General features: G+C 38.5%; 1 protein-coding gene across 4 annotated transcripts in view; it reads left to right on the plus strand.

Annotated features, from left to right (window-relative positions):
* Window positions 1-2,064: 2,064 nt before the first annotated feature.
* Window positions 2,065-25,613, plus strand: part of FAM222B (family with sequence similarity 222 member B) — a 55,043-nt gene continuing 31,494 nt past the window's right edge. For 2 of the 4 annotated variants that reach the window (XM_032457606.1, XM_032457607.1), the window contains exon 1: window positions 2,065-2,202. The gene's annotated coding sequence lies outside the window, so the exon portion shown is untranslated. Of the gene's footprint in view, window positions 2,203-23,209; window positions 24,311-25,613 lie in introns of those variants that run through there. The other 2 variants (XM_006184942.2, XM_006184943.3) reach the window with 2 other exon arrangements.

Raw genomic sequence — 25,613 nt, forward strand, 5'->3', positions numbered from 1 at the left:
CTCTCTAGTTGGAGTCCTGCTTGGGGGCATCCTCTTAGGCCTCCTGCTTGCCTGCAGGGACTGACGATTGAGCTGGACCGGACAAGCACCCCACCCCTTCACATAGCCAAATAAAGTTACAGAGTTTCCTTAAAAAAAAAAAAAAAAAGCTGACCCTGAAGCTTTTGGGAACCTTGACTTGTTAACCCCACTACCACATTCAGCCCCCAGGAAGGCCTCCTGGAATCTATACGATGATAGCATATCTTTTTTTTTTTTTTTAACATTTTTTTATTGAGTTATAGTTATTCTACAATGTTGTGTCAAATTCCAGTGCAGAGCACAATTTTTCAGTTATACATGAACATACATACATTCATCGATAGCATGTCTTCTTATATTTGAACCATAAGGGTCTCCTGAACCATTTCCCTGTTGAATTTCTTACCAAGGGCGGAGACTGTGCTCTGTCAGCTGTTGTGTTTTGCTCTACATATGTCAAGATGGAACTACCTACGTGGGAGGCTATTTATACATGAAGCCAGAACCTTTATATTTGCTTTAGATTTGCTTTTCTAGGGGTGGGATTATGCCAATTTATACACTGTTTCTCTACAGCAACATATACATGTATGTAGAAGCCTATGGATGTAAAAATCACAAGCATCTGATGAGAAAAAAAATTCTCCGAGCAGGGAGGGTGTAGCTCAAGGGGTAGAGCATATGCTTAGTATCCTGAGTTCAATCCCCAGTACCTCCATTAAAAAATAATAATAATTAAATAAACCTAATTACCTCCTCCCCTCCCCCCAAAAAGAAAACCAGAAAAAAAATTCTCAGGTGCCTAGGTCCTGCAGGGAGTAACCCTTAGTTTCTTAGTGACCTGAGAATTCCATTATATGCATTTAGATGGATCTTCCTTCCTCCTTTTACAGAAGAATTAGTAGTAATAGTGACAAGCAGGCTCTATTACCTCCAGCATCTCTGTGACACTCCATTTACAGCATTCTCAACCTTCTCTCTAGGGCCTGTTTTTGCTTCTTTCCAAAACGAGGAAAATTTCTTTAATCTTATATTTGGAGTTCAAACATTCATACCAGATCCTAGGATCAAGAGTAGCTTTTGCTTTCCCTAGAAGTAGAGAGAATTTAACACTCTTCCCAAAAAGAGTGGAACTTTTTTTTTTTTTTTTTTTTGCCTTGCATTATATCTTGCTCCCTATCTCTCCAGACTCTGAATTGTGGAGAGGAAACTGGGCTGGAGGAAGGACGGAAGAGTCATGGTGATAAGGAGAGTTTGGTCCTGTATCTCCTCTTCCCTTTGATAGTCTTCAGCTTTCAAGTCTATATTGTTTAATTCCCAGGTCTGAACTGAGCCTAGTCACTTGTTGGGTTGTGCCAAGGCAGCAGTCTAGGTAGTGGTTCTAGGGGCTGATAGTTGGGCCTCCTTAGGCTCAAGTTCTAGTTTTTGTTTACCAGTTTGCAAAAGGGCCAGGTTCCATAGTGAGAGAAAGTGGGGACTATCAACCTGCAAATCCCTCGATGGCACATATGAGATACCTAGAATGTTCTTGTCTAATAAACAGTATGTGCTTGATAAACAGACTGAACTTAGCAGTGTCCCGGTGCATTCTAGGTGCAGTCACCTCCCTGACAATGTCCCCAGGGCTTCTGAGCACCTCCTGGCCTACAGTAGTGTATTCAGGGATGCCAAAGTTGCTTCTTACACAATTACCCCTCAATGCATTCTAGATGTGATCGTCTTCTTGAAAGAAACCTAAATTTATTATCAGTGGTCATCTCCGAGCATTCAGGCCTTTAAGGGCAAGTGGGATCCAGAATCCTGGAAGTGCTCTTAAGCCTACAGTCCCTTACGGCCACTACGTTTAGTAACCTACGCTACCTTTCAGAAGTGTCAGGCCCTGGGGCAGCCGCCAAAGCCTAAAAGCCCAACAAGCCCTGGAAACCAGCGGCCACGTCCACCTGAGACCCAGGGGTCCAGGGCATCAGGCACTGAGGAAGACGCCCCCGGTGCGGGCTGCGCAGGCTGCGCAGGCGCGGGCGACCCGAGAGGGCCCCGGCACTCCAGGCTGCGCAGGCGCAGGAGCGGCTCCCGGCGAGTCCCTACGGCGGCGGCGGTGGCTGAGGGGCCGGGGCGTGGAGCAGCGGTGGCGGCGGCGGGCGGCAACAGAGCAGCCATGAGGGCCGGGCCCAGTCACCGACAGTGAGTGGTGGTGGAAGCGGGGTGGGCGACGAGGAGGGGGTGCCTGGTGGAGGGATACCGGGACTTGGGGGGGGGGTGGGCTCTGCCTGTCGGAGGCGAAGGGGCGTGGGGGAGGGACAGTTTGAGGTGATAGTGGGAGAATTTGGGGCACGGGTGGTCAGCTCCAGGGTTGGACAGCTTGGGGAGGAGCGCGGGTGCGCTCTGCAGAGTGAGAGCCCACGGCAGGGGCAGTGTCCCGCGCTGCCCTGTTTGTCATCGTCCCTTCCCCCAGAAGCTTTCGGTCGCCTCTCCCTTTTCCGCTTCTTTCAGAGAATGGTCGCGGGGTGAGGGGGTGGGGGGGAGGGGGGTGGAGGATGAAAGCCCTGCTGGAGCTGAAGAAGACAACTCTGATCAAGGCAGGGAAGAGCTGGTCGCCTGGAGTATTGGGCTGTTCTGGGTAAAGGCTAGAGGTCGGGAGCGCTCTGTTTAAAGCTGGGAGAGGTCTAGGGAAAAGAGCGAGGGGCTTAGAGTTCGACAGATTCGAACCCACGTCCACCGCTGATTAAAGCTGATAGGTAACCTTGGGCAGGTCCCACTTAACCTTTCTGAACCTCTGGAAGATGTAATGCTTCAACGGGTGATTGCAAGCATCATATTATGTGATTGAGATCGTTTATGAAAATTGTAAATTTCATGAGTGCTATGCTGATGTTACTGTATCACCAACAGTATCATTGGATTTTAGATCTTACCGTTATTAATGAGTTGACTGATTTCTTTGTCAAGGCAAAGCATATTGTTTGTAAAACCTCAATAGACACATACGTGTTTTCTTCACCGGCACCCCAGATTATGTGCAGAAATACCAGTTTGTTCTGTAATGTGACAAATTAGCCATCAGACTTGTGTAGGAAAAAATACCATATCCAGGCGTTTTTACAAATGGTGTGTAGCTCCTTATCCAAGAGGAAGGAAATAGAGAATGGAGGGCCAATCTGTTAAATGCTCATTCAGGTTCGTTCCCTAGTAACACTTGGTATTAATGTGCTTTATTATGAGTTGAGAAAACTAGTTTGAGACAAACTGGAGGGGTGCCCAGTGAGGGATGTGCAAATACAATTTGTTATTTCTTCAATTGTGAAAAAAATTTTCTTTGCAAAATTTTGAGTCTGTTTACCCCAGGGCCTGTCTCTAGGAGGTCAGAGAGCATATAGCAGCTTTTCAGCTTCACTTTTTGTTATCCTGTTTGTGGAACATCCAGGGTGGAGTGTCTCTCAGAGAAAGAAGCAGCTGTGCAAGAGCCCAAGAGGTGGCTGCTTGGTTTCTGAGGGGCTGTAGGAGCACTCCTGAGGTTTGTTGTTGTTCTTATTGTGGTTTAGGATGGTCAAAGCAGAGGACAGAGTTAAATTGTGTACTGAGAGAGAGAGAGAGAGAGGGAGAGAAAAATGGCTTTCTAGTCATAGCTTTTGAAAGAGAGGTGAAACTCCTTTCAAAAGTTCAGAAAGAGAGGGTGCTTCAGCTCCACTGGCCCTGTAGATGGAGAGTTTGATATGATGAGGCCTTTTGGAAATTAGTGAGTGATTTGTCTTCCATCTGAGCAAAGGTAAGGAGTAGCTGTACTAGATCCTTGAAGATTCACAGATAAGGAGAATGAATTATTTTATAGGAATGGGGGAAATGAACCCTAGTTGTCTTTAACTTCTCGTCTGGTAAAACATGTTTTACTTCTCTTTCCTGGAAATGCACAGTGATACATAATTTTTAACTTCTTGTTCTAGGTTTTGCTCTCCCAGTAAATTCTCTGTCCCTAACGCTGATCATTCTTTTTTAGAGGATAGTTTAAAAAAGAAAGCATTTGTTACTGTTGTCGTAAGTCATTTACAGAATTGAAATTTATTCTGTCTTTGACTACCACATGGAAGATGAAGCAGAGGTATAAAATGTTAGAACTAGCCTAGCCACCTTATTTTTAGTAGTTAGACATTTATTTTTAATTTTGATAATGCATTTTCCCCTCTATTGGAAATTTCCACCAGTTCAAACAAGTCTATAAATGCTATCTGTATTATGTTAAAATGATAGAGGTTTATTCAGCTGTGATGAGAATTTCCTGTCCTCTTCTTCCATTCTCTTTCCTATTCATGATTGCTTTTATGTAGTAGATGACTGTTATCAAATGGGAAGTCTTCCACTGACGGAGAGAAAGGGGATGGTCAGTGCTTTGACTGCCTGTTATATGAACAGTCTGTCTAAAGCAGGGATGTAAAGACTTCCCCTGAATCCCTGACATAACAAGGCCCTAAATAAAAGAAATAAGGTTTACTAGCTCATTTTTATCCTGATAAAATGAGTCATTTTTCTTAAAAAAAAACCCCAAAAAACTCATGCCTCAAGGAAACCTTTTAAACAGTCTATTTTAAAACAAAATTGTGTTTTTTTACCTTTTTTTTTTTTAATTTTTACTGAGAATACTTGCTTGCTAACAATCTTTGTTTTTTTAAATTTTATTTATTTTTAATTGAAGTATAGTCATTTACTGTGTGTCAGTTTCTGGTGTACAGCATAATGTTTCAAGCATACATATACATACATATGTTTATTTTCATGTTCTTTTCCATTGTAGGTTACTACAAGATATTGAATATAGTTCCCTGTGCTATACAGAAGAAACTTGTTTACCTATTTTATAGAATCTTTGTTTCTTAAGGGCCTTTCTGATCTTGCTACCCATTCCTTAACTGAAGTCTCTTGTGATATTTTTATAATCACTAATTAATAATAGAGCAGAAGTTTGGGGTTTTTTGATCATTTGTTTTGGTTTTTTTTGGTAGACTGCTAACAACTTTAAAGGAACACTGTATGAGAAGGTGTTAAAAAGGACAAGTAGAGAGAAGAGTGGGTTTAACTTAGTGAATTTGTAGGTTGGCTCTGAAGTTTGGAGGGTAAAGGATTCAAGAATGGACCTGTGGTTCAGAGTAGCCTCCTGAGAACCAGGGTTTACTTACCAGTGTTTATTTATTTAGCACAGTCATTGGCCTAGAGTAATTGCTCATTAAATATTTGCTGGATGGAAAAATAATAACAATATGAATCATAATCAGCAAACATGGGTTCAAATCTTCTGCAGCTTTGGGTATCTCTGAATGAGCTTACCCATGTCTCTTGACCTGTTTCCTCATCTATAAAACAGAAATAATAAATGTGCTTTATGGGGTTGTTGTGAGGATTAAATGTGTTAATATATGTAAAATGTTTAGAGTGGTGCCTAATACCTAGTAAATGCTAAATAAATGCTAATTATTACTAGTGTCTGTTGGATACATACATTGTGCCCAAATGACTGGTAAAAGATGATTATGGCATAGCTTCTGCCGTCTGGGAGTTCACAGTCTAGTGGAGGAAGCAGAAGTCTACAAAGTAATTATAACCGAGTATTATACCTTATTTCATCAAATCTGTAGTACCAGTGATTATAATTATTTTGCATACCGCTAAGTAACAAGAAATACTGCTAATGGGACTGGCATGCCATCAGATTTAAGATGTATCCTGTTTTCAGAGAACTGTGGTGGAAAAAAGTGTGTCTCAGAATTGATGGAGTACAGTAAGTGCTCTACTAGAAAAAGGTACAACTTGTTACGAGAGTTGATGGACTGGTTCAGTATTGTCAGTAAAGGCCTCTGCTGCATTGAACCTGCATGATGGCCCTCACGGATGGACGTGGAAGATAGAGCATTCCAAGCAGAAAATAAAGTATGAAATTGGAAGGGAGAGGGCATTATTGATGTGTACCACCACATCGGAACAAGCAGAAGGAGGAAATGAGCTAAGGCTTTGGCAGAGTAACATTGTATAATACAGCAGAGCAGGACAGGAAGCTTGGAACATTTTCAGAAGAGATATGAGTCTAATTTTTGGATTTAAACTCCTAAAATATTATCACAACTCTAGAAAGATGATTCTAATACAGTAAATTGGGAAGTGAGAGTATGTGTGAGAAGTGAATTGTCCAGGGGAAGGGCTGAAGCTTTACAGCTAACCAGAGCGGAGATAAGTGTGAAGTCACTGTACTCTTGATAAGAGGTGAATGCTTTCTCAGCAGAGAATTGTTTAATATTTATTTCTGCCTTTCACTACCTATCAAGGTCTTGATTGTGTTACTTTTAGAGCTTTGTAAGTTAAAGTGAAAAGGAGTGCAACTTGAGAGGAAAAATGCTAAATTTTCTTTATTAAAGATTGCATTTAGTACAAAGTGGATAATAGTTATCGGATTTTATAGCTCAATTATAAAATAGTGGCTTGGGAGGTGCCAAGATGGTGGAGTGGAGAGTCACAGCTCGCCCTCTCCCACAGATAACACCAGTTATATCTACAAACCCATTGAATCGCACAGAACACCTACTGAACTCTGGCATAGTGTCTCTCGCTTCGAAATACAGGAGCCTGAGAACCAGGGTTTACTTACCAGTGTTTATCCAATTTATCCACAAAATCCAATAAACAAGTTAATACTGTTTAGCACAGGGAACTATTCAGTATCTTGTAGTAACTTATGGTGAAACAGAAGATGAAAACGAATGTATGTATGTTCATGTATGACTGAAGCATTACGCTGTACACCAGAAGTTGACTGAGCTATGCCCTCCTCCCCACTTTTCTTAAATAGTGATCTGAGCTCTCCTGTGACTCCCTAGCATCTGCATCTACAAAATAAAATTCAGATCCCTCACTAAGGTCCTCCACAACCGGGCTCCAACCTATCTTTCACCTCACTTCCTTCCATTCTTACCTCATACTCCATGATCTAGGCACATTAAACCACCTGCCTGCAGGTAAACACTCATACACTTGTGTAGGTTGTTCTCTGCACTTGAAACACTATCCTCACCAATCCATTTTGGTTGAAGCAGCCAAATTGTATTCATGCCTCAAGACCCACTTGACTCTTCTTCCAGGAAGCCTTCTTCAACCATCCCTTTCCACTTCTGGACAGAACCAGTGCTCCCACAGCTCTCAGTGCATATCTCTGTGACAGCGTTTATTGTACTGATTCATAATTATGTTTGTGTTAGTCTACAATTAAAATGTGAACTCCTTAAAGACAAGGATCATGTCATTCACATTTTAATTCCCAGTGCCTCGCACAATACCTAACACACAGTAGGCATTTCAATGTTTGCTGAATTTGATAAGCAAGGATCAATTCCTACATTTTCCAATAAGACCTCAATCCAAAAAGCTTAAGAGATTCAAGCCAAGTTTTGGCTTATTGGTGAAAGGAAAAGACACTACCCAAATTAAATTCATGTTTATGTTATTTCTAGTTTTTCATATTTTTCCCTACTAGTTTCCGGGTTAGCTACCAGAAAACTAGTAACCAAGTTAAGCCTTTTAAATCACTCCTTAAATGACCTATATATTCCCATAAAACAGTACAATCCAGTGCTATACCAAACCACTAATTTTTTTCCATGTTTTTAGTTGAAGTATAGTCAGTTTACAATGTGTCAATTTCTGGTGTACAGCAAAATGCTTCAGTCATACATGAACATACATATATTCCTCAGTACCTCTATTGAAAAGAAAAGAAAGAAAAGTAACACTGTTTACAGTGTGGAAGTCAGATTTAAAAAGGAGAAATTGGCTTCAGGGAGACTAATTGGTTATGAGACTGGTGTGATGGTTGCTTGAGAGACATTTAAGATCTCAATTACAGTGGTAGTGGTGGAATTGTAGACAGATTAAAGAGCTTTTTAGGAGACTGACTAGAAGATCTTATTGACTTTATGTTGGGGAGTGTGTATGGGAGGTGTTGTCAAAAATGGATTTGAAATTGCTTGCTTGGGCTACTAAGTGGATGGTGATGTCGTTAACTAAGGTAGGGAATACAGGAGTAAGAGGGTGTTATATTTGAGGGAAAATGAGTTTGATTTTGGTATATTAGATTTGAGTTGTCTGGGAAATCCAGGAGCAAATGTCCAATAGGCTTCTAGATACATTTGGATTTTGAATTCAGTGGAAAGATTTAGAATGGAGATGCAATCTAGAAATCATTAGGATATAAGTAATAGTTAAAGCCAGTGTGATGACCCTGTGAGTCAGTCTAAGTTCCAGTTGCTTAATATATTGTTCATTCACATCATCTAGAGGGATTGACTTGATGGGAATGTGGCACTAAGTACTTCTCAGTAGTAGTTCATATGTATTTTTACATTTTTTTGATGTGTTATATATATACTTGGCTTAAATTAGCAGCTTTTAGGTTGCAAACAAGAATAAAACACAAAACCTCTCACCTTAGTGGAAAGAATGGTATTACTCTTAATTAAATGAGGATACCATTCTTGCTTAAATTAAAAGCATCTATAGGTTTGTAAAATTTTTCAATAAAAGGAAATTAGTGTGCATATCAACTGTACATCTTTTCCTAGTCTCAGTGGTTTACCAGACTTAGAATAAACTGCCTTTTCTAATATTAGTTCCATTATAGATATGGAGAAAAAAAAGAATTTGTTTCACTGAGTACCTCAGAGTTAGAAGCTAGGTGATTTTTATGAACCAGAACCTCAGAAGATTTGATTTGAACACCACAGGACAACAACATTGAGCCAGTGATACCAGGTTAGTTCATAGTTGGGATTGGGAACTCAAGCCAACTGACTCTGTCCAGTCTTCTACCCCACAGCTTTCCTTCATTTATAGAGTAACTGAAAACACTGAAATAAATATGCCTGATGGTAAGCCAAAGATATGCATACTGTTGTTGCTTTTTGGAAGGATAATTTGGTATAATTCAGGTGCTTTTTTTTTTTTAACAGTTTATGATTTTGAAATAAAAGCAGAGACATATTTTAAAAAAGGATAGAATCTGCAGAGCATCTAAAGTTGTTGATAGATTTTAGCTAAGGATTTTTTTTTGGTGTGGGAGAGGTAATTAGGTTTATTTATTTATTTAGAGGAGGTATTGGGAATTGAACCCAGGACCTTGTGCATGCTAGGCATGCACTCTATCACTGAACTATACCCTCCTCTCCAGCTAAGCATTTTTAATATTCACATGAAACGGGATGTCTGTCTGGCTTTAACTGGAGAATCAAATGCTGGTAATCACAGACATCCCTAGGGTCTTAACTTAATTCAAGGCTTACTCCCCATACTTTTCTTTTTCTCCCTTTCCTTGGGGATTTAATGTTAAAAAGAAGATTATTAATTTTGTAGATGTTATCTTTTTACTTCTTTTTTATGGAAAATTTAAAATACATACAAAAGTAGACAGAACAGTATAATGCACCCCTTATCACTCTGCTACAATAATTGTCAACTCATGCCAGTCTTGTTTCATCTATGTACCCCCACCCACTACCCCACCTAAATTATTTTTTTTAACAAATCCCAGATACCATAATTTCATGAATAAATATTTCAGTATGTATCTTTAAAAGATAAGGACTAAAAGAAATCCCACAAAAAATTAACAAGCATGTCTTTTTTTTTTTTAATTATTGAAGTATAATCAGTTTACAACGTTGTATCAGTTTCTGGTATATAGCATCATGTTTCAGTCATACATATACGTATATATTCCTTTTCATATTTTTTTTGTTATAGCTTACTACAAGATATTGAATATAGTTGCCTGTATACAGTATACAGTATAAAGTTTATACAGTATAAACTTCTTGTTTTTAACATTTTTTTATTGAGTAATAGTCATTTTACAGTGTTGTGTCAAATTCCAGTGTAGAGCACAGTTTTTCAGTTATACATGAACATACATATATTCACTATCACTTTTTTTTTCACTGTGAGCTACAAGATCTTTTATCTATTTCCCTGTGCTATACAGTAGAATCTTGTTTATCTATTCTACATTTTAAAATCCCATTCTGTCCCTTCTCACCCATCCCCCCTTGGCAACCACAAGTTTGTATTCTATGTCTATGAGTCTGTTTCTGTTTTGTATTTACGTTTTTTGCTTTTTTTTTAGATTCCACATATGAGCGATCTCATATGGTATTTTTCTTTCTCTTTCTGGCTTACTTCACTTAGAATGACATTCTCCAGGGACATCCATGTTGCTGCAAATGGCGTTATGTTGTCAGTTTTTATGGCTGAATAGTATTCCATTGTATAAATATACCACATCTTCTTTATCCAGTCATCTGTTGATGGACATTTAGGCTGTTTCCATGTCCTGGCTATTGTAAATAGTGCTGCTATGAACATTGGGGTGCAGGTGTCATTTTAAAGTAGGGTTCCTTCTGGATATATGCCCAGGAGCGGGATTCCTGGGTCATATGGTAAGTCTATTCCTAGTCTTTTGAGGAATCTCCATACTGTTTTCCACAGTGGCTGCACCAAACTGCATTCCCACCAGCAGTGTAGGAGGGTTCCCTACACCCTTTTCTCCACAGCCTCTCCTGCATTTGTCATTTGTGGACTTTTGAATGATGGCCATTTTGACTGGTGTGAGGTGATACCTCATTGTAGTTTTGATTTGCATTTCTCTGATAATTTAAACTTCTTATTTATCTATTTTATATATAGTAGTTAGTACCTGCAAATCTTGAACTCCCATTTTATCCCTTCCCACCCCTTTCCCCCCGCCCAGTAACCATAAGTTTGTTTTCTATGTCTGAGAGTCTGTTCCTGTTTTGTAAATAAGTTCATTTGTGTCTTTTTTTTTTTTTTTTTTTGATTCCACATATAAGTGATACTGTATCTTTTCTTTTTCTTTCTCTTTCTGGCTTGCTTCACTTAGAATGATGATCTCCAGCTCCATCCATGTTGCTACAAGTAGAAATTTTATTCTGTTTTATGACTGAGTAGTATTCCATAGTATAAATATACCACAGCTTCTTTATCCAGTAATCTGTGGATAGACATTTAGGTTGTTTCCATGTCTTGGCTATTGTAAATAGTGCTGCTGTGAACATTGAGGTGCAGGTATCTTTTCAAATTAGAGTTCCCTCCGGATACATGCCCAAGAGTGATATTGTTGGATCATATAAGTCTGTTTTTAGTTTTTTGAGGAATCTCCATACTGGCTCCATATTTCCATAATGGCTGCACCAAACTACATTCCCACCAACATTGTAGGGTTCCCTAACAACATTTCTTAATTGCATCAGTTATCCAGTCAGTTTTCACATTTCCCCAATTATCTCAGTAATTTTTCAACTGGTTGTTTGGAACGATGTCCAAATAGGTCCATCTAGAATAATTTTCATGTCTACTGTTTATCTTCTAATCTATAGATTTGCCATCCATTTCTTCATGTATTTTTTGAAGCGCTTTCCTTCTTAAAAGCTGCTGTCACTTTGTACTCTTTGGAGGATTTCTTTTACAGTATGTCTGCAAAATAGAACATCCTCTTTTCAGTGTCTTCCCTTTCTTGCTGTCATTGAAAGCAATTGGTCATTCAAAACAAAGATTTATGTATTGCCTACTCTGTGCTAGCATCTAAGAATGAATTAGTGTAGCTAGTTCTGGCCACCCAGAGTTTATGTCCTGATGGGAGAAGCAAAGTTAGCTATCAGTTATAGAATATAATATGTTAAAAGGGGGATGATGGAGGACCTGGTGGTACAGTGGAAACATGTTAACCCTTAACCCGTATTTGGGGGATCAGGAAAGGCTTGATGAAGGAGAGATGTTTAAGGTAAGACCTGAAAGTTGAGTAGGAGTTAGGCAAGCTTACTGACAGCAGAGGGACCATTGTTTGTAAAGTACAAGAAGTTTAACATTTTTATTTTCACTATTTGAAATAAATGGCATGTCTTTTAGGAAAACTGGGTTTTCAACTTTATTGTACCAAATGATATTAATACATATCTTTATACAAAGCATTTCTTTTCCCTTCTGCACAATTGTGGGAAATCTCAGAGCAGCAGTGCACGTGAAAAATCAGAACCTTGGAAAATAAGCATAAGATTTCCAACCCTTATGATACCCCTATCATTTTTCTTAAGGTAAACCTAGGTAGCCAATTTCCACCTAAAAGTAGACACTTTTGGTGAAGCTTAAAAAGTTTTTGACCAATAGAAATGTAAGTCAATGAACAGAATAGAGAGTCTGGAAATAGACCCACACTATTAAATATGGCTATTTGATTTTGTTTTTAATTTTGTTTTTTATATTTTTAAATATGGCTATTTGGTTTTTGACAATAGGTACAAAGGCATGTCAGCAGAGAAAGCATAGTCTTCTTGACAACTAGTCATTGAAACAACTAGATATCTATAATCAAAAAAAGAAAAAAAGAACCTCAACCTATGCTTAACACCTTATATAAAAATTAGCTCAAAACCAATCACAGACCTAAATAGAAAATGGAAAACTATAAAATATTCAGACTAAAACTGGAGAAAATCCTTGTTATCTTGAGTTCAGAAAGGAGTTCTTAGATATAACACCAAAAGAAAGCAAGATCCATAAAAGAAAAAATTGAGAAATTGGGCTTCATCAAAATTTAAAACTTTTACTCTGCAAAAGACACTGTTAAGTGAGTGAAAAGACAAGACACAGACTGGGAGAAAATATTTGCAAGTCATAGCAAAATAGGAACTGTATATAGAATGTATAAAGAGCTCAAAGCTCATCAAGAAGAAAGCAAACAACACCATAAAAAAATGGGTGAAAGATTTGAATGACTTCACCAGAGAAGGTATATTAATGGCAAATAAGTGCATGAAAATGTCCTCAACATCTTAGTCATTAGATAAATGCATAAAATCATAACAAGATATGCCATTAGAATGACTGAAATACAACAAAAGAAGAAAACTGACTAGATTATGGACTGACAGGGGTGTGGAGCAGCTGGAACTTTGGAAAACACTGTGGTAGTTTCTTATAAAGTAAAACACACACTTAACGTATGACCCAGGTGTCTACCCAAGTGAAATGACAACCTATGACACAAAAACCTGTATGTGAATATTTAAAACAGTTGTATTTGTACTCAACCCAAAACTGGAAACAGCCTGAATGTCCCTCAGCTTTGGAATGAATAAACCAACTGTGATATATCCATACAATGGAATACTACTCAGCAATGAAAAGGAACCAATCATATATGCAATAACATGAATGAACCTCATATGCGTTTCGGTAAGTGAAAGAAGCCAAACTCAAAAGGCTACTCACTATATGAATTTATATGACATTCTGGAAAACTCAAAACTATAGTGACAGTGAAGAACAGATCAATGATTGCCTGGCAAGTATTTGACTACAAAGGGGAAGCATTAGGATATTTGGAGGGTATTGGAGGGTATTCTGTACCTTGATTGTGGTTGTAGTTATATGACTTTATGCATTTATGAGAACTCAGAACTGAACACTAGAAAATGAATTTTACTATTTGAAAGTAAAAGTTTGAGGGTAGAAAACTTTAAAGAAGTCTTTAAAGACTTTAAAGAAGGATTCCAGTGATGTAACTTCCTAAGTATATCTGAATTTTCAATCTAATTTTATCTCTTTTGAATATGTTTTAAATAATTTATGCAATACATAGTGAAAATTCTCTGAGTAGGAACTTTAGATCCTTTAGGATTTCCTTATTTTACTTTGAAATGCAGTTGTGTACTCTGATTTTAACACTTGAGGAGTATGTTGTCAGCTATTTTCTACTTTATTTGTCTATTTATTGCCAAGCATGATGCAACTAGCTTTCCTTCTCCACTGTCTTCTTCCTCTTTTAGGACACTGCTATGTCACCTTAAGACATGTTCTCTCCTTCAGTGCATTAAAAAGTATTCACCAATGACTTATATGTAAAATCTAAAAAAATCAGACACAAATGAACTACTTATTATTTATAACTTAGATGATTGATTTCTTGAATATGTGTAAGCACATCTGACTGTCCTTTATAATTGGATTACTGCATTCTGTTAATTCTTATTTTGTGATTGGCTTTATTGCTTTGATAACTCTGTAAGTTTAAAAAGCTAAAGCTCTAAACTGTTCTTAGAAACAATGAACAGTACATATATGTAAATTTTAAAGATGTGCAGTATATTGTATATATGCAGGCAAATTGTATCAATTTTACCTAATAAAACTGGAAAATGGAAAAAAAAAGAAAAAGTATTCACTAGTGAGATTTATTGAGTTAATTGGGGGTTATGTGGATCTCATCCAAAGTCTAGCCAAGCTATCTGTTCTCCCAGAGATTACTTAACGAAATGAAGCTTGGAACTTAGAATATTATGTTAGGAAACATCCTTAGTATTCTTGGAAACTATGTTATTACAGCTTCCGGGTGAGTATGGATTTTCAGATTTGGGAAGACATTGAGAAAATCGGCTGTGATTTTTAGGCAGCTGGACCAGGTCCAATATTGATTAACAGCATTGCCCCTTCTGCTGGGCATCCATCCTCTTCCCTCTGCTACTGCTTTTTTTGGTGGGAGACAGTTTGAACTGTTTGCTGGTGTTTCTGCATCATGTCTCTACTCTGCACGTTTTTTTCCCCATGATTACTCTGATTTTCTACCAGATCTCATATTTCTAAGTAAAGGACCTTTATTTAGATAAGTAAGATCATTCCTCTTAGTATGGGATTGTTGAGTACCTGATTAGACTCCTGTATCTCACCTAAATATTTGCCTGTTCTTGGTAAAGAACAGTTATCCAGTTAATCCAGTTACCTCTAGTCCTTAAGTGTTATTCTCTTCCCTGCCTATCTCTAAGGCTGTCAAGTGGAAATTGTCTTTACTTCTTTCTTCCACACCTACAGAGTTTATTAATATTTTCCTTTTGTTTCTTCATTATTCTGTGAATCCTTCTTTGACCTTGTTGGATCACTATTTCCCTTTCATCCAAACCATCAGTCTTTTTGTCTTTATTTTTTCTTTTCCCCGACTCTCTGTCCCCACCTTACCCCCACTTACTGTTCAGTTTCTTTCCTATTTATAAAAGTAGTCTTTCCCCTGCTCTCTTCACTTTCTTCCAGCCTATTTATTCCTTAAGCATGTAATTGAATTTTGTTCCCATCACTCCACTGAAATTGCTCTGCTCATGACTCAGTTGTTAAGCCCAGATGATGCTTTTCAGTCCTTAGTTTACTTTGTCTCTTTTCTTTAAACTGTGATACTGCCCACTCTTGGTTTTTCTCTAACTGCCTATTCTTTCTTAGTCTCCTTCATAATCTTATAGTCTCTTCCTTCATTCAATCCCTAAATGTTGGTGTTCTTGAGAATTCTGTTTTTAGCCACCTTCTTTTTTTATTTTTCACAGCTGATGTAATTCACTACACACACAGACACATCCTCCAAATCTCTAGATTTAACTAAAATCTCTCTCTCCCTCTCCCTTTCCCTCTCCGTCCGCCTCTCCATCACCACATGCCCCAACCCTACCCCCTTCCCTCCTAGGATCCAGGCCTATATTTCCAAAACCCACCTAGACATCCCGTAGGCACCACAGAATTCATTATCTTCCCCACAAAATCTAAGCATTCTAGATTTCCTGTTGAATGATATCAGTAACCACACAGTTGCCTAAATCAAAAACTTTGGATTTGACGTTAGTTCTTCCTTCTTCATCACTCATCTGGCTGATGCCTCGGTCTGATTTTAACCTTCAGGCTCTTCTAAATCTGCCTTTTCCTTTCCAACCATATTGTTGAAGTCTTGGATTAGACCATTTTCATTTTCTCACTTGGACAGTTGCAGTAACCTCCTAACTAGTCTGTATGCCTCAATTCTTATCACCCTTCAGTTGATCCACCACAGTGCCGCGAGAGCCTTCTTCCTAAGTTCTAAGACTGCTTATGCCTTTTCCCTTTGTGACTCTTCATTACCCACAGTTCCTTATGCATAGTAGATGCTTGATTCCATCTTCCTTCTTCTTTTCCTCATTATGTTTTTGCTCTATCACTTTCTTTCCCTCCAAGGACACTTTCCAAACAATCAGACAGACATAACCAATAATCTGGTGAATCTCCTAGTAATTAATCTTCAGAATTTAGCTCATAGCTCATTTCTTCTGTGAGGTCTTCCCAGTTTCCAAGGCAGGATTAATCACTCCTGCTGCTGGGCTGCTCTGATGTTTTAGTATCCCGTTAGCATTACATTCATTATTTAAATCTTGTTTTGTTTCCTCAAGTGGATTGTGAGCTCTTTGTGGATAAGGGTTTTGTCTTTACCTTTTGAAGTTCAGTACCTCACAAATAAGTCTGCCAAATTTATTGAGTTTCTAGTATGAGTTGGGCATGAAATACACTGGTAAACAAGATAGAGTCCCTGCTCTTATGAAGCTGATAATAATAAATACTATGCAGAGCGTTAAAATAGAGTGATGTATTGGAGAATGAATGGGTAGCTCCTTTAGATCGAGAGAATAGGGAATGCCTCTGTGAGGGTATGGCATTTAAGATTCAGGAGGATATAGAGATTAGCCGATCAAACATTCCAGCACAAAGCTAAGGGGGAATGAACTTGGTAGATTGGAGGAAAAGAAATAAGGCCCGTGTGGCTTGAATATGGTGGTTGAGAGGGAGAATGGTGCAAGAAGAAGGCAGAGGCCAGATAACATTGAGATTTGAAAGCTAGGGTAGTGTGCTTCCTTTGGGGGCTTTTAAGCAGGGAAAAGATTTGAGTTGATTGTAATTACAAAAAATATTCTGGTTACTATGTGGAAATGGATTGTAGGGAGATCAAGAGTGGAGACAGAGAGACTAGTTACAAGGCCATTATACTAATTCAGATGAGTTGATGGTGACTTGGATGGGGGAGGTGGTAGAAGAGCTATAGAAAAGCGGACAGATTTGGGATGTCTTTTGGAAATCAGCTTGACAAGGCTTGCTCAGGGATTGGCAGCAGCTAGGGGAAGTGAAGCAGAGAGAAATCATGGCTAACTTCTACGTTATGCTGGAGCAACTTGGTAAGTGAATGGTGATTATATTTATTAAGTTGCGTACGACTTGTAGCAGAACATATTTGTTAAGAATTCTGTTTTGCTCATGTCAAGTTTGAGATGCTTGTTAGACAGCCAATTGGAGCTGTAAAATAATTCGGTAGAAAAGCCTGGCTTTCCTGGGAGAAGACTGGGCTGGAATTGTAGACTTGGAAAGCAGCAACATGTAGATAGAAGTTGAAGTCAATGGAATTCAATCAGGGGGTCTCCTGGAATGGTTTGTGTCTGGAGAAGAGAAGTCTGAAAGAGGAGGAGCAGTCAGTGAGACAGGAAAACCAGGAAATGATGTTATGGAAGCCAAGTAAAGAATATGTAAAGAAGTGTGTGGACCACTGTATTGAATGCTGTCTCAGATAAGAACAGAGAAATACCTGTGGGGTTTGGCAACCTAGAGATACGTGGTGATCTTGAGTGGAACTACTTACTGGAGTAGTGGAGATAGATATCTGATTGTAGTGGATCCAGGGGGAAGATGAGATAAAGAAACATTTGATCATTTTTTTCTTTTCTGTGTGATGGCAGAGGTTTTGGGAGCCTATTTCTGAAAACTTCCTGTGTCATTGTTACTAAATCATTTCCTATTTGTATTTCAATGTGGTTATATATTTTTGTCAGAGCATTATAATCTTAATATTTTTGTACCATCATTTTAGATGGATTACTGTTTTCTAAAAACCTAGTTTAACTAGGGTTTGAGCAATACAGATACACTGGTGAGTGAATGAGGCTGTTTTTTAGGATTAGGCCCCTGGTCTTGGAAAAGCAGACTGCCTTGACCTTGGCCTTTTTATAAATTAATTTTTTCAGTTGTCAAATAAGGGTTACAGGACCAGGTTAGCTCAGTGGGTGGTTGTGAGGCATGACTACTAATGAAAATAACTGTAAAATACTTTTGCAAGTAAAAGTGTGATATAAATGCTAAATAATAGTTCTTTATTGGGATGTTGTGAAAATTAGCAACAAGCTGTCTCTTAGAGGCCTTAAGATCCTTTTGAGAAAGTGATATATTTTTATAAATACTCTTTGAAGAAAAAATAGCTCAGGATATGGGAAAAGATCACTACACTAATTTCTAGAATGTAACAATTATAGAACCATAATGAAACAACTTTGTATTAAACAGAATATTTCCTAAGGATTTATTATAGTATCACTTTATTCATATCACAAGAGTTTTAACTTTCTTGGCTTTTTGTTTCAGGTGAGGGTGTGAATGCAACTCTATGGCAGTTACAATGCTGACTGTTTAAAGTACTGGTGGGGTTGATTTATTATCTATATTTAAAGCATTACAGCCAATCAATAGAACCACTCAAAACAGAGCATTGAAAAAGCATTTTAATTTATTTTAGGTGACACCATATAGACATTTTAATGCAGGCTTAGGTGATGGTTGCAGTTAGGCTTTAAAGAGGGACATGGTGCCATTTCAGGCAAAACTAGCACTCCTTGTTCCACACCTGAGTCTAAATATAGAATCAGTGGCATCATTACCTACAATGTACTTAGAAAATGCTTGAAATTTGAGTCTGATGAACTAAATTTTTCTCAGCCTCTAAGGGGCATTAACAATAGAGGAAAACTGGGATGTGGTTCTTTTGATGTTTAAAACTGATAAGGGAAAACTGAAATGGTTAAGCAATAGTCTGCTGACATGCTCAGAACTTTACCCTGCTGGCAGCTCAGTTGGTATCTTGTGAATTGTTTTTTTCAGTGGGGACCTGTGTGTTGCTAATTTTAGAACAAAGTGACATGAAGTTCTTAGCTTTACATAGGTTGGAATTGAATCTTTTTTCTGGAATTTGAGTTCCACAATTCATTACCTCTTTTTATCAAGGACAAGTAAAAGGCTTAGGTTTCTTTTCTTCTTTGATGGAAACACTGTACTTGTTTTTGCTGCACCCAGGCATTATTTGCCTTATTTTTGCATTTGGATGACTGGAAAAGGGATCCCTGAATGGCCTGCTTCCCCAGCAAAGACAACTGAGTAAGCTATCTTTCTTGGAGATGCTTTATTCCTGTGGTTGTATTTAGGATTTCTGTTATTTCCTTCCATCATCTGCCTTGCTCATTGTAGACACAGGGATTGGCTTCAGCTGTTTTATGTTCATAGGTAAATGATCATCTTAAAATTCATATTTTAATTCCTTTGGATTTGATTTGCAGTTGACCTGTATCCATTCTACTTAATAGTTTCTTTCCCAGAGTAGATATTTCGTAACGCTTCTATCTTGAATATTTTTAGGAACATATCTTTTTTCCGGCTTTATTAAGGCATAATTGACAAATCGAATTGTAAGGTATTTAAGTGTACAACTGATGATTTTTAGGTACTCTTATCTTTTTTTTTTTTTTTTTACTTTTCATTCTGAGTAGCCAAGTTTTCTCTGGAAGCTTGCAGTTGGCAATACCATCAAGTCAAAATACCTTTGGGACCATATGGAGAAGCCACTTTTCACCACTTCCTAATAATATGGAATATATTGTAATATTTGATCTTACGTATTTCTTCAGTGGCTACTAGTTCCTGTCCTTTGAAAATTTCCCTTTCAGTTGTTTCTTTCTCTTATTGACTTGTAAAAGTCCTTTGTATTTTGTGGCCAATTCTTTATCATAAATGTTCCAAGTATTCTTAAAGGCTGTGTATGCAAAGTGAGGAAGCAGGCTATTGCATCCAATACTTATCCAAGATGGTATTTGGTTAAAATGTTTGCATTGGTTATTTGAGCAGTGGTAAGCTTCTTTTGTCTCTCTCCTTCCAAAGATGCATAGAAAAAGCTCCTTCTGTCTGAAGTAAAATGTTGGCTCTGTGTTGGTTATAATTTGCTTTTTCTGGCTGGCAAAGCCTTCTTTTTGTTTTCTGTCTTCTGACAGATTATAGGATTGTGGGGAAACAGCGTCCAGGGCTTTTTCAGGAATCGTGCCATTTTATCTACAGGAGAAGCCATTGGCTTTGGCACTAGAAAAGAATTGGTTCTGCATTTAAAGATGCCAAATCATGCTTGATTCACAAGTTTGCTGTCTCATTTTGTGTATGTGTGTGAAACTTTTTCAGGATGTTGGCTTTTATTTTTTCTACCATGTGCTACTCCATCAGTATGAGAAATTAACAACTTGTCCCTTCTCTCCAACTCTCCACCCCCAAAACACACAATCCAGACATCCCAAACTATAGCAAAAGATGCAACAGTCATTTTGAGGATTAGGGAAAGATACACCACACAAATGTTTCCATTGCCCTTTTGGTGACTTTGAGCTCTAATTCTGCTTTATCAGTTAAAGTCTTAGTCCTTCCTGTGTAGGCTTGAATTATTTAAATGTGGAAATGATTTGCCAACCAAGATGTCTCTTTACAGAGGCTTTTCAAAGGCATCAGAGGAAGCTAATTGTCAGAGTACTGTATTTTCTAATTTGGGAGATTTAATTTGTATAAGACAGAGCACATTTAGGAAACTTCTACTTACTCATTTATGTTTTGTTTTGTTTTCTTTTGTTTTTGGGTGGGGAGGGCATTAGGTCTATTTATTTATTATTAGTTTTTTTTTTTTTTAAAGAAGGTACTGGAGATTAAACCCAAGACCTTGTGCATGCTAAGCATGCATGCCCTCTACCATTTACGCTGTACCCTCTGCCCCATTCATTTATCCTTGACACACCCTTTTTGGGGAGTGTAGTGTAATTTATCCTAATTTCAAATGAGAATTTTTATTATTGTGTAAGCAGTCTTAACTCCAGTTGTATCTGTTAACCTTCATGCTTTTTAAAACTGTGTACAATTGATTTTGAAACCTAGCCAACTAGATATTTTAGCAAATCTTCCACATGTGTTGATGCCTCATTCCTCTGCTTTCTGTAGATAACAGTTTAAAGATACCTTCTAGGTGTGGGTTATTTCCCTTTAGATTAAGGGGGCAAGATTGTTAATAGGAGAATAAGCCAGTTTGGGTAAGTTGGTTTGTCTAGCGTGAATTATTATATGGACACATGTTTTTACTCCTTCTGCCAAACTGTCCTGCCCCAAACTCAATCTTGCAAAAATTGGGGTTTGGTTTTCATCTGCATTCTTTGTTGTAGTTTGGCTTTTTTTTTTTTTTTTTAAACTGGTGTGTCTCCCTTCCCTAGACTAAGCACTTAAAGACAGAAACTGTAGCTTATTTATCTTTTTGTCTCTGGGGTCTAATAGAGTTCCTGGTATGTAGGAATGCAATAAATATGTGGTGCTGTGAGTGAATGAATGAACAGATTGAACTCCCAGAGATCCAGTGAATGGATTTTACACTTCCCTCTAGTGTCTGAAAGAGAAACTGCAGCCAGTTAAAAAAAAAAAGTTAAAGGAATACCTTGCTATATTGAAATTAGTCAAGGTATTGCCTTTTTTTCCCCTTTTGAACTTTACACTTTTTTTTTTCAGACCTATTGTTCTCTTTAAGTCTAGTGAATAAAGTTTCTTATCAAAGTCTATGTTCTGTCTCTTGGGTGTTTGAATTCTGTAAAATGTCACATAGCAGGTCTTTATGGGGGAAAGTGCCTTTTTAATATTGTTTATTTTCTGTTCAGGATAGATCATTGTTATTGTTTTATTTTTGGTATTTAGTTCTGCTGAAAACTACTTATTCTGGTTGGAGTAAATTGTCAAAGTCCCCCACCCTTTTTTTTTTTTTTTTTTTTTTTTGCTTATTATAAATGTCATTTGGGAATTTTGCAAAATAGAGTACTCAAGAAATATTGAAGTGCAGTGATTAGGCTAGATGGATGTTACCTAATCTCGTTTTCAAACAAACCCATTGATCTTTTCCTTCTGTTTCTGAGAGATGATGTGTTTGGTTTTTGTTTTAATGTTTTTTGCTGATTATGAATGTAAGACATGTTCACCATAGTTTATAAAGTACAAAAATAATAATCTGTAATTCTACTACTCAGCTAATCTATTAAAATTATAAAACTCATCCATATTTTTTTACTTTTGAAAGATTGAGTAAAACACATATAAAAAAATTCTCACTTTATTCCTCCCAACCATACTCTTTTCCTCCTCTCAGTGGTCACTACATTGACAGATTGGTTTATATACTTCCAGATAGTTTCTTGGACCTACAGACATATATAATATTCATATGTGCTTTAAAAATAGATGATACAATGTGAAACTTGTTCTGTACAAGTTTTACCAGAATTATCCATTTGTCAAGAACATGTGTGATAGTAGTAGTGAGACTGTGTGTTTGTCAGTTTTTGACGGCCTGGCAAATTAATTGGCTCATGAATGATCTTGAAAGGGTTTCAATTTTAGTTTCTATGTAATCCTTAAAGAGAAAAAAAATGCTTTTTTCAAGAAAACTAGAGTTTGAAGGAAAGTACTGACACATGTTTCTGTGACATCAAGAGTAGCTCTTAGGTCAACTGTTTTAAACAGTATTTTTCAAAGTATTGTTTAGTTCTTTTAATATGGAAAATGCCAGAGAATTATTAAATGATGTGGAGAATTGTAACTGCTTTTGTGCTTTTGAGGATTTTTGTTTTAGGTCAAGAGAAGATGGGTAAGGAATGGACTCACCTACTAGCTAATCTGGGATACTTTTCTGGGCAGAATTTAAAATGAAATACATTTTTTGCATTTGGTTCTTTTCATCTGGAACCTAAAAGAGCTAGTCTGTGAGACACCAGTGAAGTTCCTCTATAAAATCTATTTAAGCCCAAGCCTTTTAATTTGAATTAGGAAAAAGAGCTGGCTTTAAAATGGGCATGTCACACAGCTCCTTTTCCATCTTCCACATAAGGAAGTCTACTTAAATTTGAAGTGTTTTGACACAACATTGTTAACCGACTATAACTCAATAAAAAAAATAAAGTGTTTTGTTATTGTTTTAAAAAAATTGTAGTAAAACTTGGGAACCAAGTGGGATTGTAAAGTGTGATGTGGACACTTAACATTAGTTGCAAGAACTCTGTGGACAAAAATTATAATTTAGGTAATAACTTGCCTTCCCCATCCCCACTTTGTTTTTCTTAAATGAATTCCTTATACTACTTCACCACTATATCTAAGAAAATATTCTACAATCTGTGGCATATTCCATTTCTGCAATGTTATGCCCCTAACGTTGGCATTAGTGATTGTAGTGTTGATGCAGCCTGCCAGTTACGTGGCAGTCTGGTGGTTGCTGAGAGTTTTTTCTGTTATTAGGTATATGGCTTGAACAAGACTTAGATGTTTGTTTCCTAATTGTACTGAAACCTGCCAAGGGAATGGCTAGGTTGGGTTTAATTGGATGTAGATGTCTTGTATCTGAATTGGGTTGGAGCCAGCTGTGTTTGCTGTTTGCTTGTTGCAGATGATTTGATGTATTCCTTCTCCCAGCCCACCAACTAACAGATAAATACCTTCCCAATATGCCCCCCACCCCAATTTCTGCGTCACGAAAAGCAGGTGTTTTAGACACGGTGGATTGATGTGTGCAGCTGATGTAATATGCCTAAATCTATGCACTATTATGAGGGAGTGCAACTGATTAGTCTCAGAGAAGGGCGAGGCAGAGAGGCCTGGGGAGCATCTTTTTACTGTCGGGCGTCTCGGGATGGCTATTGCTGTGGAAGTCTGAGGCACCCTGGGAGGCACCGCCTGGATAGGGGTCACTCCTAGTACCCAGGCAGAGCATGGACGGGGGAGCCGGAGAAGGGGCGCGGCAGCATCTGGCCCAGCTGCGGGATGCTGGGCTCCCGGCTTTGAGGTGGGGGCCAGGAGAGAAAGGGGCAGCTCTAACAAAGGGGAGCCGCGCCGGGGCCGGGGCCGCGGGTAGCTGGCCTATCCTGGGCGGCTGACCTCCCAGTGGGCCTCCCCAGTTGGCTGCTTGGTGAGTCGCTCTGTTGGCTTCCTGGCTCGCCATTGGCTGTGCGGACTGGAGGGGGCTAGCGGAGGGCCGGGATGAAGTTGAGGGGGGCGGGGCTGGCTTCCGGCGGCGAAGGGGAGCGAGCGGCAGCCGGCTGGGGGAGGGGGTGTCGGCGCACCGCGGAGTGCTGCGCTCCGAGAGCCTGGCACCCGGAGCAGCCGCCTCCCCCTCCCCCTGCCAAGACCGCTAGAAACCCCTTCTCATCCATCCTCCCGGGGCTGGGGAGAGGAGGGCTGAGCTGCCCCAGACGGGCGGGGCGGAGCCCGGAGCCCCACCGAGCGCTGCAGAGCGAACCTCACCTCCCTTCCAGGACTCAAGGTGTGTGTGCTTTTTCTAACGTAACCCCGACTTCATCCGACTTAACCTTGTGAGAAAAGGGGAATAGAAGGGGAAGTAAGAGCTCCACATCTGATCAGTTTATTTTGATTTTATAATTCTACCCTTCATTCTTCGTTCTCTCCCTTCATCTCACCCTGTAGCAGGGTAAGGAGATTCAGGACTCTTACCTCTTTTTACTGATGTGTCGTTGTCGATCGCGTAGTAAAATGAACAGAGAAGAAAAGAGGGTCCCTTTCTTGTGTGGCATCTGATGCAGTAAACCGCAAAAAAAAAAAAAAAAAAAAAAAAAAAAGGACTAGGGTAAGAGTGGATTTTTGGAACTGCACTGCATCCGTGTCCATTAAGGCAGTCTTCACCATTTTCTTATTTGGGACTGCCTTAATCAGCAAAAACAATCTGAAAAGGAGGGTTGTGCTACTGGAAAGAGGGATCAGCCCCCGTCAAATGGTAGTTAAAGGGAATCCTGGTAGTTGTTAGAGATTAACTCTGCTAAAGTCTCTCCCCGAGTACAGTGTCACGGGCTTTGTGTAGTACCCTGTTGGAGAAACCTAGCTAGAGCAAGCAAACTTACCTTTCCGTTACTGAAACTTAAAAGTCTTATCTGTTTCTCCATCTGTATATTTCTCATTCATATATTCTCAGAGGGATTAGTTTCTGTCGTCAAAAAACAAACTTTAAACAAACCCAGATGAATTTTGTTTAATTCGTTTATTTTTTCAAAGTCCCCTCCCCTTATGAATTTCAGTGGCTGTGTCATTACAATTTATGTTTATCTCTTGAGTTCCTTTGCTTCTACAACCTTGTTTCTGAAGGACAGAGCTCATCTTCAGCCAAAATCAGGAACATCTTTATAGGTTTTTAATTGAGAGGAAAGTTATCAATTGAAGATAGAAAACCCAAAATTTATAATAGAAATAAAGGGTGTATGTGTGTTTGTGTTGAGTAGCAGTGTTCTTGGTAAACTTGCTTTAACTGGGAATTTTCACCAGAGGTGTTTGGATCAGGTTTTATCTTAATGTTGATTAGCAAAGAGCTAGAATGCCAGAAGGGCTGAATATCAGTTTTGGGGCAGGACTTTGGTAAATATTAATTTAAATGATGGAGAGTTCATTCTTGTAATCCAGTACAGTTGTTCTAACTGGAGTTTAATTTTGAGGACAAAATTGATATGCTGGAGCTGTTTAACAGTTTAAGCTGGGTTAGTGTTTTTTCTTTGCATTGATTGCATCGGATCTCTTAGCCATTAAGGAGAAGTTTGGGGTAAAAGCAAGCATTATAAAGA

The sequence above is a fragment of the Camelus ferus genome, chromosome 16 (assembly GCF_009834535.1).
Source record: "Camelus ferus isolate YT-003-E chromosome 16, BCGSAC_Cfer_1.0, whole genome shotgun sequence".
NCBI lineage: Eukaryota > Metazoa > Chordata > Mammalia > Artiodactyla > Camelidae > Camelus > Camelus ferus.